The sequence below is a fragment of the Panthera tigris genome, chromosome A2 (genome assembly GCF_018350195.1).
Source record: "Panthera tigris isolate Pti1 chromosome A2, P.tigris_Pti1_mat1.1, whole genome shotgun sequence".
NCBI lineage: Eukaryota > Metazoa > Chordata > Mammalia > Carnivora > Felidae > Panthera > Panthera tigris.
In genome coordinates, this window is record NC_056661.1 from 84,649,706 (window position 1) to 84,667,961 (window position 18,256).

General features: G+C 33.8%; 1 long non-coding RNA gene across 1 annotated transcript; it reads right to left on the reverse strand.

Moving 5' to 3' along the window:
* Window positions 1–201: 201 nt before the first annotated feature.
* LOC122236433 lies at window positions 202–18,041 on the reverse strand. The gene is made up of 3 exons (XR_006214486.1): window positions 17,617–18,041; window positions 10,553–10,665; window positions 202–458 (listed from the first exon to the last, which is right to left on the reverse strand). It is a non-coding gene; the product is annotated as an uncharacterized LOC122236433 (long non-coding RNA).
* Between the last annotated feature and the right edge of the window lie 215 nt (window positions 18,042–18,256).

Genomic DNA, 18,256 nt, shown 5'->3' on the forward strand with positions numbered 1-18,256 from the left:
CTGTAGAAACAGGGTGAAATATGATAGAAGTATCTATATATTTATATATCTATTGTTGTTAATCAGGGTTTTCCAGAGAAACAGAACCAATAAATACACACACATACACACACACACATAAATGTAGATACAGCAAGACATTTATTGTAGGAATCGGTTCACACAGTTATGGAAGCTGAAAAGCCTCATAATCTGCCTTCTGTAAGCTGAAGAACCAGGCAATCTGGTGATTTAATTCAGTCCTAGTCCAAAGTCTTGGGAACCAGGAGCTCCATTTGAGAGGACATGAAAACATGGACATATCAGTTGAAGAAGAGCAAGAGCGAACTCCCCACTTGCTCTGCATTTCTGATGTATTTGGGCCCTCCAATCAGCAGTTGAATTATGCCTGCACACACTGGTGAGGGCTAATCTTCTTTAGTCAGTCTGATTCAAATGCTAATCTCTTCCAGAAATGTCTGCACAGACACACCAGAAATGATGTTTTACCAGCTCTGTGGATATCCCTTAGTCCAGTCAAATTGACACATAAAATTAACCATCACCTATATCTATATCTATACTCTATATATACCTTTCCATCATTTGCTATTGATGCATGGGTAAACAGATATATATGTGTGTATATATATGTATATGTTTATATATATATATATATATATGCTGTTGATATCTGTTATAGATACAGTAACTTTAACTTTTGCTTCAAAACATAATGTGCAAAATATATACATGTTTAGAACAAGGCAAAAGTTTATTTAGTTTTATTCCAGATTTACAAGAAACCAGATAATTTACTTCTGCATGCAAAGCTAATCTTGCTATGAATGGATTCAGATTCAGGACATCTGTTTCTTGTCAAGTTCTTAAGTATTTCCTGCATTATTAGATTTGTTTGTGTGTTTTTATTTTATTTTTCCAGGTGTATTGTATTATAAATGACAAAAAGTGTAAATAGGGTGTACAACATCATGTTTTAATATATATATATGCTTTGTGAAATGATTACCATAATCAAGCTAATTAACATATCTATCACCTCACACACTTGCCACTTAAACTCAAAATAATGCCTTAAAAAACATACTAGTGTTAGCACAATATAGACTGGTGGAGTAGCAAAAAGGACAAAGAGGAAGAGGAGAAAAGGACAAGGAGGAGAAGAAAAAAGCTCTGCAGTACTCTTTCTTTTTTCACAGCTGGATTTAGATGATTTGACATATATATTCTAAAATGATTACCATAATGAGGTTAGTTGACACATTCATCACCTCACAGTTACCTTTTTTTTTTCTTGTAATGAGAATTTTGAAAAACTGGTATTCTCTTGGTATCTTTCAAATATATAATACAGTATGGCTGACTATAGTCATCAAGCTGTACATAAGATCCCCAGAATTTATTCATCCTACAATTGTAAATTTGTACCCTTTGACTGTCTTCATCCATTCTTTCTACCCACACCCTTGGTAACCTAGAGGATGACACATTTGTTTTAGAGTAGTTGAATTTTTCAGATATATGTATATGTATGTTGTGTCCATGGTGAGGAAAAGCCCGTTTAAAGGATACTGCAAGTGAAAATGAGTCCAGCTGATGTACTTTTAAATTATTAGAGCAAGGTCTTTTTAAGTTTTGTAAGGAAAATAGAAATCTAACTTTTGAGTACCTCCATTGTAGCATGCTTTGTACCATTCTGTATTCCCCAGACCCCTGTGATTTCACAGATCTTAGAAGCAAATGTTGCAGTTATTTTGTTCTCATTCATGTAAACTATGTTAACCACACAGCAATGCATATTTATACTAGTCTGTTTCCTGCCACACAAGTCTGCTCTGTTCTCGTTCCTGTACCCCAGCCGGCCGTTGATATACAGATGCACATGGGCACACACAGGCATGTACACTAAAGAAAGACTTATGTTTCTGCTTGATGACTAGCTATTAAATATATATCCTTTGGCTGTGGGAGTACCACTAAAACATACACAGGTAGAGACATTTGTATAGAAAGAAGCAATGTCAGGTACAGGAAGTTAATGCTAGAAACTAGCCACCAAATAGGATTAGCTTAATTTCACTGGAGATTTTTCCTTCAGATATTAAACTTTCTTTCCTCCTGTGAAGATTATTATTTCGTATCCCAAACATTCAGAGCTAACTGAACAAAATGACCTTCTTGTCTAGACATTGCCTAATAGACCATGGGGAATGGGGAAGGAGGACGGGGAAGGTTTGTAGCAGAAGAAATATCTGGACAATCAGTTAAATGTGTCTGCATGATGAAATATTTTCAGAATAAAAGTATTGATTGGACTCCACATGTACTTTCTGTAGAGGAGGATTAATTGACGGTCTATTCAAAAGAGCACATGGGACTTTAAAAACTTTATGAAAATAATGCATTTCTAATTTTGGGGAGACTTGAGTAATTTAGGTATAATTAAGCAGTAAGCATGTGAGATCGTGGATTTACAGAAAATGGAAAAAGATAGTGCTACTTTATTCTGCTATTATATATGCAACCTAAATAGAATAAAATAGAATTTGCAACGATACAGAGGTTCACCCAAACTAACTCCATTTTCTTATAAATGTCGTTCCAAAATCTTAATGTGATTAAAAAGATTTTGAGAATGCAGAACTTGTATGTACCTCATTGGATTTTAAATTCCCATGAAAAGCCCCTTTGTTCTCCATCCCTAGAGTGCCTCTGCCCTTTTCATCCATAACATAAACTACAACTACTTTCATATTCTATGCATTTTCCAATGCTTCTTTGTCATTTATATGACAGAGAAGTATATAATAATGAATGGATAGGCACAGCTTTACATTTCTGATTTCAACACAGGAGAATTGTTTACTAGATTAAGTGGAGGAATTTTGTTGTGGAAAATTGGTAAAAAGTGAGGTATAGTAGTGTGGAAAGCAGAAACTTAATGTTCAAACATATAGTAAAGTGCAGATAAGGGAATATAACCTAAAAGGAGAGGGAAAGATGAGTGAGAAAAGAACTAATGGGTGGAGATAGGAGAGTTTGGAGAGTGGATGAAGAATTAATTGGGAGGTGATGGTAGTTTTTTCCCCTTGTTCCTTGTGTGTGTGTATAAGAGAGAAAGTGGACTTTTAAGAAATTGTACTATGCTAAGTAGTATCCCCATTTGGCATTTTCAAGAAAATTCATAAAGGTAACTTGACTTTATATTGGCTAGATCTGTAAGTACTATATTTGGATCTTGTAAAAGATATTTTTAAAAGTAAAATCATCACTCTCATACAAATATAAAATGAACATGCATGTGTCAAATTTTTAACTCATTAATTAATAAGGGATACATGAAGATGCTACAACTGGTTCATATGAGACTTCAAATCACTACACGTATGTTGGTAAGTCAGGAATACCAAAATGAACGTATAAATAGATGCAAAATTTGCTTTTTTCGTAAGAATGAAGGAAAATAAATTGTATCTTCACTAGAAAGAATTAATTAGTATGTGGAAAATAATAATGTGCAATACTATGAATTGATGGAAACATCCTGGAGGGGTAAGTTAGTCATTTTTGCCTGTTTCAAAGCCTTTCATGATTTTTCCTGGCTGTATGAACCAGGTTCATATTAGTTTTAAAATTAGAATGTAGGAACAAAGCATTAAAGATGCCATATTTTTGTACATTGAAGAGGAAATAAGAGCAAAGCCAAAATGTTACTGGTTCAGCTCCCTTTTTCAATTTTACAGTGGCTGTGTGGTATAATTGCAGATTATTGCAATTATCTGACTTCCCATCTAAATAAATGCTTTAATTATTATACTGAAAACTCATATTGGTGAATTTTCCACTGCTCATTCTTACTGTATCAACACTCTCTTCATCTTCCCAAAGGTTAAGTGAAACGTCATGCAGATGATCTGTGATCTGTTGTTCTTGTCCCATTGGAATGGAGATAGAAGTGAGAAATAGGGAACATCAATTACAGGGATTTAATCTGTTTAAAGTGACGTTCTCACTACCAGGTCCTTAGTGTATTAGAAAAATCACATTAATTTCCCTCTTAATAGGGTTAAACACAAAATAAAAAAACATGAGTTATCTTAGCAGTTGGATGACATTAAAACTACACAGTTGCTTTTCTTCTTTTCTGAGAGGCCCTTGCACAAAGTGGAATTAATCACTAATTTGAAAATTGTAGATGATTGTTAAAAGTGTTGATGAATTCACACGTGTAATACTATCAATTTATTTGTGGTGCTATACCATTATCTACTGATTTTCAATTTTTATGTAAGGGACTTGTAATTTAAAATAATACATTTTAGGGGTGCCTGGGTTGCTCAGTCGGTTGAGTGTCTGACTTTGGCTCAGGTCATGATCTCCCAGCTCATGAGTTTGAGCCCCACATCGGGCTCTGTGCTGACAACTCAGAGCCTGGAGTCTGCTTTGGATTCTGTGTCCCTCTCTCACTGTGCCCCTCTCTCACTCATGCTCTATCTCTCTCTCTCAAGAATAAATAAAACATTAAAAATTTTTGAAAAAATAATACATTTTAATTAAATGTAAAGTGTGACTATAAGAAAAGCAAAAGACAAAATATTTTAACATTGATTCAACACTAAGCACTGTCTTTTAACATAAAAACCTATATAAACACATACCACACCACATCATGAAAATGGGTTACCAAACTGTTTCTGGTTTGCTTCATCTATGTTAATACTTTCAGTTAAAGTATGATATATATCCCTGTTGAAGTGATGTAAATGTAGGAAGTTTAGTCTGAGAAATATTTGTATAATTTTCCTTGTTTTGTATTTTGGTGGTACTTAGAAAATTAGATTAGTCACTTCAAAATAGTTTTGTGTCATTTCATAAGTGATTTACTGCATGTAGATATTAAGCTTTAGTTCAGGGTTTGTACCAAATAAATCACTGAGAGTCAGTAGGAACACATTTCCATAAAATGATTTACTACATTTAACAACAACAAAAAATATAATTTGAAGTGTTAATTTTAATTAGTTTCTGGATAAGACTTACATTATTTAACATTCTTGCTTCAAATTAGCCATGGAGAACATAAATTTTATGACTTGTTAAGAACAACTTACTATGAATTTCCCAGCAAACACCAAGCATACAAGATTATATGGGAAACACAAATTTAGTAGTCTGTTAACAACAAAATACCATACTGAGAATTTTTATACTTCTACCTTGAGGGGTAAAAAAGCCATAAAATAAATGCTGTTAAACATCAAATTAGACTCAAAGAAACATCCAAGCTTATTAATGATCATTAAAGTTATTAGATCTATAGTGTGGAGAAGTTTGTAGTTTAAACCCTTTGCTTTTAAACTAGATACCAGCTGTATAATGTGGTACTTCTGAAAAACCTCTCTCCTTGACCAAACTTTAGTCAGACTCCTCTGAGTTCTTTTAAAGACTAGGTCTCATCCTTGGGCCATGGCTTCAAGCCTGACTAGCCTAGTTGTTACAAGACTTATGCTAAGTCAGTTTAGAGAATCTCCTCCCACCTCAATATCTGATCATCCTGATCTCCCTACACCATAAAGTCTGTTAAGAAGATTTAGCAAAAATCTCCCCTATCCTTGATGTCATCTCATAATTTCTATCCACTGATGACCTCCACCATATCTGTTCATGAGCTGTTAAACTCCATTTGTCCTTATTGTATTTACAGTTGAGCTAGAACTCTCTCCCCTGTTGAGATAAACTTGACAGTTACAGCAATGGTTTTGGATAAGGTCTTTCTCACTGTGTTTAACAAGCATCAGACTAATTTTTTTTAACAGTTTGAAGGATGCATTAGAGCCAGTGTAAAAATCAAGAAAGTGCCTTAGATGCTAAAAATTCTTGAAAATATACAATTAATTATTCAACCTTTAATTTTCTCATGCGTAATTTCAAATTTTATTACCAGTGTTAAATATTCAAATTTTTTTATGAAAACAAAGTTAATACAGATATCTTAATGTTCAAATTCTATATAAGTGCATCAGTTTAAAAATTTAAAGACAATTTTCATGTTTCATAGGAAACCTGTGTCAATATTTGGTAGAGTTTTTTTTTTTTTTTTGACATTTATTTATTTTTGAAAGACTGAGAGAGACAGTGAGCAGGGGAGGGGGAGAGAGAGAGAGAGAGGGTGACACAGAATCTGAAGCAGGGTCCAGGCTCTGACTTGTCAGCACAGAGCCCAATGCAGGGCTCAGACCCATGAACCGTGAGATCATGACCTGAGCCAAAGTTGGACGCTTAACTGACTGAGCCAGCCAGGTGCCCGAGCTGGTGGTGGTGGTTGTTGTTGTTGTTGTTGTTGTTGTTTTACATATATTTCTTGGACTCTTTATTTTAAAGCATTAATTGAAATCTTCACAGCACCATTGTTTTCTCTCCATAGGTAAATTCCATATGTGTTCACATCTTGTATACTATTTAGTATACATAAAACATAAAGGGACAGTAATTCTGTTGTTAAAACTAAACAAGCACAAGGTGATGCTATAAAAAATAAAGCAGAATATTGAATATATGATATAGAATGCAAGCAATGCACAAAGTCAATAACTGCAAAGATTCTTGGGAGGTTATGTGTGTGTTTGGTGATGGTGGTGGTAAGGAGAGGACTGGATAACATACATATTTTGTTTGCCTAATTTGATTTTTATTTTTATAAATCACTTTTATAGTAAAAAAAATTAAATACAAAGTTTAGTACTTAGTTTGTACTTGATCACTAACTGACCCGTTAATGATGATGGGGTTTCCTCCAGATACCTATTGTCTGACCCATTTTATCATGTCTCTAAAAAAGGCTTTTCCGTTGTGTGATAATAGGGTTAGACTAAATTAATTGGTTGTCCTTCCATTCATCTGAAACATCAATGAAGGTGTTATGCTATTTCCTTCCCAGCACCACTTTTGAACCAGAGTCTCCTGCCTCTCTTTTCATTTGAATGCTACATATTTTGAGTCTACAGTGAAATCATCACTGTTATCATTGAACCTTACATAATTTACTTTTTTTCTCTATGGATAACTTAAGTGGATTATTCATATGTTTATTTTTCAACCAACTTCAGCTGACTTCACTTTCACAATTTCCACTTTGATATTTCTATCAGTGTAACTCTTCAAGTTCACTTCATTTTACCCTTTCTGATAACCCTGACCTTTACTTATCTTCACTTTGGATTGACCACCCAGTAATACAACCAGACTCTAGACCTCATCAGCCTATCCACATCCAACAATTCAAACTTTGTACTTGGCATGTATAATCAAAACTTCCTGTCTTGTTTTCTCTCCCATTTCTGCACTCCCACTAAATCTGTTCTATAACTTGACCGAGTGCTAGTTTCTCAGTTTCTCTCTTTCCTTAATTAACTCTTTTCTTTTAAATATGTATGTGACTTTCTATGCATATTCGCTCAGGAAACTTTATCATCTTCCTGGATTCTCTGGTACTGATTTAGTTATTTCTGCTGATTAGATTCATGGTGGTTCTTATGGACAAACCATTTAGAGTTCTCTTGTTGGTGTCTGCATTCTAAGTTTCATTCTCTAGCTTTCCATGAGATATATGAACCCAAATATCTACTAGATAATTGTGCTCTTTAAGCTAGTTTTCTTTTTATGAAATTCATCTTTGCCACTATGAATTCAGACAAATGCAACTGATAAAACCCAAAGGCCCAATAAACAGCTTGGCTACAGCACAGGGCATATATGTACCAGTAGGGAAGATAAGGCTTGAAAAGAGGTTTGGGAGCTCTCTAAACTATGTTTTATTTATGTCAGTGATTCTTAAATTGGAGTTAAAAGTTACTCAATGAATCTGTGGGTAGAAATGTACTTAATAGAATTGATTTGCTTGGGAGACAACCAAAGATAACATTCAGTGAATAAATATAGCTCAAAGTCCAGAATCTTTAGTTGATAAGCAGCAGTCACTTCATTGGGAATCTGTGTGGCTCTTTTTGGCCTTGAGACCTAAGAACTAAGAGGACAGGTTATCTGTCCTATACATACCCAATATACTATAGTTGAACAGGGGCAGAAAAACACTCATGCAAAAATAGTCCCACTTGAAAGGGAAGGATGGAAGTCAAAAAAGTCAATAGTTTATAGCTATTCTGAGATTACTATGAAGGCCTCTTACCATTGAGGTAAAGAGGTTCCTTAAATAGAATATGATTCTCCTGAGAGAGCTTTTGTTCATCTCGTTTATTCTCTGCTATCCTCTTGATCAATTCTAAACTGAGGTTATACAGCTTTCTTAGCTTATTTCCTGCTCATTGATGCTTGGGTACCCACAGATTACTTTGATTCTCGGAGTCACACACTTTTCCAATGCAGGCTCATGGCTTTTCTGACAGTTAACATCCCTTTGATTTTCTTTGCATCTGGTCTCTTTTTGTGTCAGAACCATCTATATGTCAGTTATAATTGCAGATTCCCTTGATCACAATCCAAGAGGTAAGGTAGGAGGCAGAATCTGGGAATAAATATTTTAACAAACTTGTTAAATGATTTTGGTTCTCTGTAAATTTTGGGAGCTACTGGATTACGCTGAAGGTGGTTTTTTGAAGTATGGACTTATTTGAGTTGTTCATAGGTAGAAAGATAGGGGCTAGAACCAACTAGGATAGTGATAGAAAAGCTTGACAAAAACAGATTCCAGAAATATTTTAAAAGTAGAATCCCCCGAATTCGACACATTACATAGGAAATGTCAACAAAGTAATCAGGATGAGCTTCCAAATTTTGCATGTAATAGAGTGTACAGGTAGAGGTCATCACAAGGTAAAGTTACAAAAGAAAGTTTCTTGTTGATTGAAGGTATCTGTGGAACATGGGCAGGGAAATAGTATTAATTGATGGTCATCAAAATGAGAAGGTAAAGTGGAGTTTACAGTCTTTGAGAAGAGAGTATTTTAAACTGTTCTGGTACTGGTCATCTGAGGTCTGATTATATGCTACATTTTCCTGATGCCTTTTGTGAAACACAAACTCATTGTAGTCTTTTATGATTTTTTTTTTCAAAAAAAAATTTTTAGGTTTATTTATTATGAGAGAGACAGAGACAGAGTGAGGGAGGGTCAGAGAGAGAGGGAGACTGAGAATCCCAAGCAGGCTCCACACTGTCAGTGCTGAAGGAGCCTGACAAGAGCGTGAAGGCTGATGCGGGGCTTGAAGTCATGAAACTGTAAGATCATGACTTGAGCTGAAACCAAGAGTTGGACGCTTAACTGAGTCACCCAGGTGCCCAGTGGTTCTGTTCTTTTAACGTTAGGAGATTTACTTGAAAGTAAGACATTCTATGATGTATCGGTGAGGGGTAAAAAAAAAAAGGACTTTTTCCTGAAAAATTACCTATCAGTCTTAAATTATTCAATTCTGTTCCATTAACAACCCAAATTTTATGGATGCTCAAAGGATGTATAATTCCGCTTTCTTCTTCCTTGTGTGAGAGCTTAAAAAACATTATCTGTTTTCAGCACTTGGTGTTAACATACATCAATTAAAACTAGGAATTTGTTCAAGACAAAAATTATCTAGCCCTGGAACTGATGTTCATCTCTCAATCCCCCACATTCCTGGTTAGACAAAAGGACTGATAAAATGTGTGGCTGCAACAGTGTATGTGAAATATCTGGTACTGGTGCTTTTGCTCATTTTTTTTACTTTAAAAAATCAAGAATTTTGATTATATCTAGCTGTGATCTACCAAAAGTATAGATTCACAGTATTTTGTTCTGACCTAAGACTTTCAGCACAATATTTCCCATTTAATAAAGATAAGAAGAGGGATTCCATAGATGTGCCCATGCCATAGGAAGGTTAAAGCTAAAGTGCTCCTGGAGGTTCCCAAATGACTCTGATGACGATAGCCAGGTACTCTGGGGACATATCAGTATATCATTGTGTTTCCCAGGAGCACTGGATCGGCTTTCTTTCCCCAAGAGGGATCATTTTGCTTGGCCAAAGTACTCTGACCTTTATACTACCCCACTGCTTTGTTGTCTTTCCTGCCACCATTCCACCTACCCTGGCTGTGCTTTAAGACAACCCCCCAATTCTATAGGACAGCTGTACTTTTATTCTAAAAAAGAGTTTAAAAAAATGTATGAAAAACATATTTCAGCTAATTTTTATCTATTGAAACAATAAACAGACACGTTTTAAAGATATTCTAACTTGTCTTATGTACATTGCTATTACACATTAGGCAACTATGAGTTTTTCATTCTCCAGTTTTTTGTTAAACAGAAAAGTATATATATGTGTGTGTGTGTGTGTATATATATATATATATGCATATATATATACTTACATATATATGTGTATAGGTATATATATACATATATGTATACACATACATATGTAAGTATATATATATGTATGTGTATATAATTGCTCAATGTAAATCACATTCATAGAGTTTATTTCCGTACCTAGTTTGTTGCAATGTTTGTTGTTATGTTTGTGTGACAGTAGAATGAAGGAGAGGCAAGTACTTACTTACTTTTTTAAAACCTTAAGATCCACTTAAATCTGTCCTTTGTCTTAGAAGCCCTGAAACCTGATTTTGTAGTTGAGATTTGTGAGACAGTTCTCAATTTCTGGCTCGGACATTCTCTACAGGGAGAGAAAATATCCTGTTTTTACAACGTAATAAGAGCAAATAGTTTGAAGCTATATTGAATGATCTGTAATCAGTAGAACACTGATATGATTAAAAATGATAAATCATTTCAAAAAATTTTTCCAAAGGAGTAATAAAAATTGTCTTGTTGGGAGTGATTTGATATGAATAGTCTCTAGTCACCAATGTTATAGATAGGTTCCTTGAACACAGGCCTCATTAATCTCCTGGAAATAAAATGATTCATTTTAAGACAGAAAAATATTCTTTGTTGGTGTAAAATGTATATACTTATTATATCCAAAAAAAGTGGAGAACATTTTAAAACTGTTTGGAAAATAGAAGTGACAGGAAACATTTTATTATACAAAATAGAATGGTAAAGAAAATCCACAGAGATAGAGTTCATTTATGCAAAAGTTTTGATCATTGCCAGGAACACTTACAGATATTTCTTTGTCTTGCAGATCCCAAAATTTCTAGTGTTTTAATAATGATAATAATATGTTTGACATACTGTAGGAATAAATTAGCAGTTATTATTTGCTTGCTTTTTTTCCAAAGAAAAATAAGTGGTTTAGATAGTAATGTTAGGAGATATATTAGACCATATATATTTCTTGTCATTTTCTACTACTACTCACATTTCCTAGACAAATTCTAAATAAGTAAATAAGATGGTATGCTCCTTAACATATGAAAAGATTTAATAGTCTACAAACTTCAGAGGGTTTTTAAAAAACCTGATCTTTTAATTTGATAATTTGAAATTAGGAAAAATAATTTTTTCTGTGAAGTACTTTATTCCATTTTTTTGTTTATAATCAGACATATAACTAACTTTATCCAATTTATATCTAACGGCTTTTCTTTTGCATTCAACTAAGTCATATGTTCACATCACATGTGTATGAATTTGACTTTTATAAAATATATTTTAAAGAGAAAGAAATAGTTCCAAATAATTTCTTCAAAAATGGTATTTGTTTTCTTTGTTTTTCATGAGGCCAAATGATAATTTAGGGATATTATACTTTTACTGATACTAATAATCATTTGAATAAACTTCTGCCAAAAAGGCAAGTATCATGCTTTTTCTAGCCATATCTTTAACAATGAGCAAAGAAAATAGAGGTGGTCCTTTCCACATATTTTAGGCAAGTGATTTTCCAAAATTAATTTCATTTTATCTCCCTCACACGACTGCTACTGCACAAGGGAAGATGCTTTGAACACTGATACCACTTGCTATGCTGAGGACTTTTCAGCCTACCAGCGTACATTCTCATCCTACATATTTATTCCTGTGTGCATTTTTTCTTCCTTATCTTATTTTTTAAAAGTAAATATATAGAGTACCTACTATATGCCAGGCACTGTGCCAGATATTCTAAATATATTTGCTCATGTGCTTCTCACAAAAACACTGTTAGTGAGAATTTGGTGCTATTCTCACAGTATAGATGAGAAATTTGTCAGTAAGTGAATGATCTGAGATCCAAATTTTCTGTTTTTGAAAGTGACGCACGGTGTCTTATAGGCTCTTAAAGAGAATTATTTGTCAATAAACAATAATGAATGGATTAGTTGATTTAATCTTTATTTTATTATAATTACTCTGAAATATTACTGGGTTGATTTTCACAAGTACCATATATAAATAATCTAACTGGCTATTATACTCCGCATTTATTTCATGAGTTCTCAAGTGGGTCAATAGCATAGCACTGCTCTTCTCCAAACATTAGACATGTGTGGGAGCTGTTTTGGTTTTCAATAATTGAGGGGTACTCCTAGCATTTAGCGGGCAAGGGTCATGAGGAGTAAATATCTCACAATACAGAGGAGACTTCCATACAACAAAGGACTATCCTGTTCCACAATGCCATCAATAATCCTTTAGAGTAGCACTAAAACCAGCCCAAAACCAGAAAGACTGCACAAAACTTAAACAAATATTTGAACTAATGCCACCCACCATCATTGTCATCTTAACTCACTGAGAATTATTTCGTGCAGTGTTTTTAAATTTGGGGTCTGATAAATTCACTAGTGGGTCATAAAATCAATATAATCTTTTGTGGCTTTGGTTTAAATAAGCATAAGAGAAGAGACAATATTAGATTGTACTACATATAGTTGGAGTAATTATTATGTAATTTTTTTGTTTCAGTTATATATTTAGATATAAATATTTTTGCATACTGGATTGCCATGAAAAGGTATTGTTTGCTGAGAGTAGGCATCAAAACAAACCAGAAACTTCAAAAAAATGATTTATATAGGTGGCTTTTTTTATTCCACTGTATACAACCTCACTTGGGGACATTAGACAATTAAATTACTACCAGCCCAGTAAATCAGGCACCAGTTATCTATGCAAGATGTAAATTTAAGCTAAAACAAAAACTTCATGTTATTGAAAACATTTTAGTGAAGGAGATATATCTTCTGTGATGTATCTGTGGAACTGAAGAAATATATGTCTTTATAGGTCGTGATTAATGAGAAATTGATCAGCATGATAGCTATTTCCATATATAATTTGTAGGCTTGGGAAGTTAGCATTTTAAGAAATAACCATTTGTTATATTCAGACTTACCCAGAATCCTATTTATTCTAGCTAGATTTATATTAAGATATTTATCTTTCAAATAAAATATTTTATATCACAAAAGATGCCTCAAATAAAAATTTATATATATATATATCTTAGAATTGTATGGCATCTGTGTGATATTGTTCATTTTATGTCTTTCTTTTAGGGAGGCCAAAAACATTTATAAGATGTTATTCTGATTTTTAGATTTAATTTTTCTCTTATTCAGAGTCTATTACAGAAATTATATCTCTAGAATTGTATTTTAATGGGATATTAAGTTCCTCACACTCCAGATTCATTCACACAAGCCTGACATGTATAATCATTCATCTTCCAGAAACCGTTCAGTTGGTGATGAACAAGGATTCCGTGCCCTTTGGTAGAGTGCATATTTTTCGAGCTTACCCAGATCACCTTTTACTTTTAAAATCTGGATGGTTAGTTTTGTACCACATACACTATTTCTTGGTCATAGCTGATTGGGCAGGGGTGAGCATCTGACTCAAAGAAACTCATTCCATTATAGGTGAAAGGAATAATCTGTTTCTTTGTAACAAATTTTAAATAAGCTGGCAGCGGACTCTGATGTTGAATGGTCACGGTGCTCTGGCAGAAGAAACCTAGGACCAAGCTGAATTTATGGGGATGAGAAACTCAATTAGAAAGGAAAGCTATACTGTTGATAAGTGAATGGTATTAACAGGCTGAAAACATCAGAAATTAAAAATCTGTAAAACCCAAAAAGAAAAAGAGAAAATGCATTGTTGCCCATACATTCTGTTAAGACATGACTGCTCTGTTAAGACATGACTGCAACTTGACTTCAAGTTCATCTTGTAATACCTATTATTGTTCTGTGGAAGTTTCAGTTCTTTATAAGGAAAGAGCTTTCACTTTCACTATGGGTGAAAACTCTCGTTACATGGTATTTTCAGTAAAGGACAAAGGATATGTGTGTATATTCCAGATAGAGTACTTGCTGGTTATAACAATTTGTGTCTATAGAAAAGTAATGCTATTCTGAAGATTTCTACAAGATAGCTGCGTTCCTTGATTGCAGTGGGATTTAATAACTTCCAATTAGCAAGAAATTATGATCACAGTATTCAGATCTGATTGTGAAGTAACCTGATGTACAGATTCCTCAGAATAAATTAGCCAGGAATAAAAGTACTTATTTGAACAAAGCTATGCTCTGAATGTGTGTGGTCCCCTACCTCTAATTCATATGTTAAAAACCTAACCCAAGGTTTATTTGATCCAGTAACTGCCTCTTCAGAAGCAAATGCTGAAATTGCTAATTGCAGAATTAGGTCATTGGTGGGAGAGGTGAGTATGACTAATTGCAGACGTTTTCAGAAAGACTACATTGTGGACTACTTATTTATCCTTTACCTCAGAGTAATAAAGGTGGACACCTGTGTACCAGTTTATGGTAAATGCAACTGGTATATAATATTAAATCCCACAAAACCCACCACAACTTATTATAGTAGGTGATATTTTTATACCAATTTTACCACCAAGGAACCTGCAAAACAGTGACTTCAAGAAATGAAGTAACATTTTGGAAATATTATTTAATTAGTAATGAAGTTGGTTCTTGAACTCAAGACTTTTAGTTACAAAGCTCAGGTTCTTCTCAGCCAATAACACTGTTATCCTTTTAGAAAAATGTTTCATAATATAATGAATACCCCATACATTTCCAAAACTTGTGTATAGAATGACATCAGTCTCGTTTGATTATTGAATCAGAACAAAATCTTAAGAAGGAGCAAATTAAATATATTTTATCCGTATTTTTCTCACATTTACGTTCTCTCTCACAATTTCTCTTGAGGCAAAGGAACCTCAAATGTGTAAATTCAGGTATTTGTTGTATATTTATATTATATTAATATATCATAAGCCATAAAGTGAGGTTAATAGTCTTTTTTTCAGGTTAAATTGCCTTTTAAATTTAATATTTATATAATTATAGTGGAAAGTTTTCCCACCTTTTCAAATTTTGCACTTTGAAAATCTTCAACATAAATTTTCTTTGCTTTATTAACAATAGAAGGAAATTCTGTAGTTCTACTCTCAGATGAAAAAAATAAAGAACAGAAATGGGCTGTGAAGTCCAAGGACTAAGCAACGAGTCACATGACTGTGTAAATGTAAAATAATTAAAATGAAATAAAATTTAATTTTCTTCACACTCACACGCTCACATCTGAAATGTTCAGCAGCCACTTGTGACTGGTGGCTACCAAATTGGACAGATACAGAACATTTCCTTCAAAGTGGAAAGTTCTATCAGAAAGTATACAGGGATATAATCTTAGCATTATAATTTAGACAAAGCCTGAGGACCAAATCAGCCTTTCACCTGTTTTTCTAAATGAAGTTTTAGAAACTTAGTGACATAGTGACATCAATTTGTTTACATGTTTTTACGACTTTTTCCTCATTGAATTGGCAGAGTTGAATAGTTAGGCGAAAAACCATATGGCTCATAAAACCTATTTTGTATTTGGCTGTTGAGGGAAAAGGCTTGCCCAACTTTGACCTAAAGCCTCTCTTCTAAGCTCCCAATAATTGGCATGATTTTCTGGCTGAATTACTATTTTTACAGGAGTATTTATAATCCTTTGCCCACTTCACTCTTCCTTCTTCCTCCTCTGTTCTTTCTTTGATATTATTTCAATCACATATTCCTTTACTTGAATTGCAAAACTTGAATGAAAATCTCTTCAGGAATTTCTTAGTAACTTGTTAATGAAAAGAGTGCCTGAACCTTGGTTCCCACATACTTCTATAAATTTTTAGCCACCATGACATTAAAGTAAAAATACAGTGGTGTTTTTAATAAAAGTCACAGAGAATATCATTATCCTGACATCTGGATGTGGGATATGGACAGGAAGTAATTTTTCTGCTTTATAGGCCTAAATAGAGACAGAGTCCCCTACCAGCTCTCCTTTTGCTTCTTTGCAAAAGAAAGCTCATATTTCCACTATTGATACATACTACCATTTTTCACTCCAGATAGAAATTTCCACTTTTCTTATTTCGTTTTTACCTAAAAACATTCCAAGACCCTCCTTGGTTGTGCCATGTAATAAAATGAAAGAGAAGGAATTTTCTCTGACTAGTCTCATACAGGACAATAATATCTACATAAAATATAATTTATTTCCAAAAAATACCCCCTGCTACCATAGTGTAATTATAGTTAAAATTTGAATTCAACTGTTGAGGTATTGTAAATAAATGTTTGCCTATGTTTATTAGCGATAACATCAGCCTGATGAGAAAATCTTTAGGATTTCTCCACAAGTAATTACCTTGGCTCTTGGTGGATCGAACAATTGACTTAATATTTGGTCAGACCTTTTACTATGCACCATTTTATTCATTTCACCCAATAGTTAAGACATAACTGAGATGTGATAAAATGGGTTATTTTCTCCATCTAATACTAATTAGTAATGACCATACACATCTAACCAGCATTTACATAGCATTTTATAGGTCAGTCTGCATGATGCAGTGTCTCCCAGCTCTGCCTTTACTAGCTGTGTAATCACCCACATGGTACTTAACCTTCTGTTTTTCAGATTCCTCATCTATTATACAGGGATAAAAGGTGTACTTATCTCATGGGGTTGCTGAAGAATCAAATGAATTTATATCTGCACAACCTTTTAGAACAAGTCCCCAGTAAATTCTCACTAAATGTTAGAGAGTGGAAAGTGGAAAGATAACATGCATTGGAATCAAATTTGTCCTTAAATCCCAGTTCTGCACTTCTAGTCACGTTAAATTTTCTGACCCTTATTTTTTCATCTATAAAGATTAGATTCAGCTATACTCATTTTATAACTGAATAGTAGCTATAGTAAAGGTCACTGACAAAATATGTAGGATGATTGGTATATGTATGATACTTAATAAGTGACTGTTTATATTAACATAATTGTGTAAATATAAGAACTCCAAATGAGCTGATTCATTTAGTCAGTCTGGTCAGCCAACAAATAAACAATTGCAGGTCCATTTACTCAAATCTCTTCAGAGGCCTGTCTTGTAAAATGTGTTGAACAAATGTTTAACTAGCAAACTTTGTGCCTGCTCTTAAGAAAGCCTACCCTTTCTCTTTGTCAATGCATGCCTCCCACTACGGTAGTTAAACTAAGAATCATAATTTCACAGACTCTAAGAAATGGAAACCAACTAAAATGTTAAGTGCGGTCCAAAAAGATTAAACTACCCCCCCCCCCCCAGATTTGCACAACTATTTTGCCAAATTTCTTCCAGGAACCTGTGCTGACCCCAGCCCTTGTTTTTTCTTACCTCACTTTGTATTTAGCATTTATGTATATATAGCTTGTATACTTGTTTATATAACTTCAGAATTGCTCTCTAGCTGTCCACAAGTACATGTGATATTTTTTCAAGTTTTAAGGTTCTTGAAAACAAGCATCTTGAAGTCTTCTTCTTTTAGATGCTTTCAAACAAACACATTAGTGTTATGAAAAAAATAATGATGAATGGTTCGTTAGTGAAAGAATTATAACAAGTTTCACAGTAGAGTAGAAATTCTCGTTTGTAGGGTATCTTAGTCTGCCAAGGCTTCTATAATAAAATTCCATACACTGGGTGGCTTATACAATGGAAATAATTTCTCATAGTTCTGGAGATCAGGGTGCCTGCATAATTGGGTTCTTTGAGGATACACTTCTTAGCTTGCAGACGGCCACCTTCTTGCTTTGTATTCAAATAGCAGTGAGAGAGAACCAGCAAGTTCACTGGTGCCTCTTCTTAAAAATAAACTAGTTCCATCATGAAGATTCTACTTTATAACCTCATCTAAACCTAATTGTGACCCAAAGGCCCCATCTCCAGATTCTACCACATTGGAGTTTAGAGCTTCAACATACGAATTTTAAGGGGTTACGGTACAATTCAGTCTATATTATAGGGGCAAGATTTC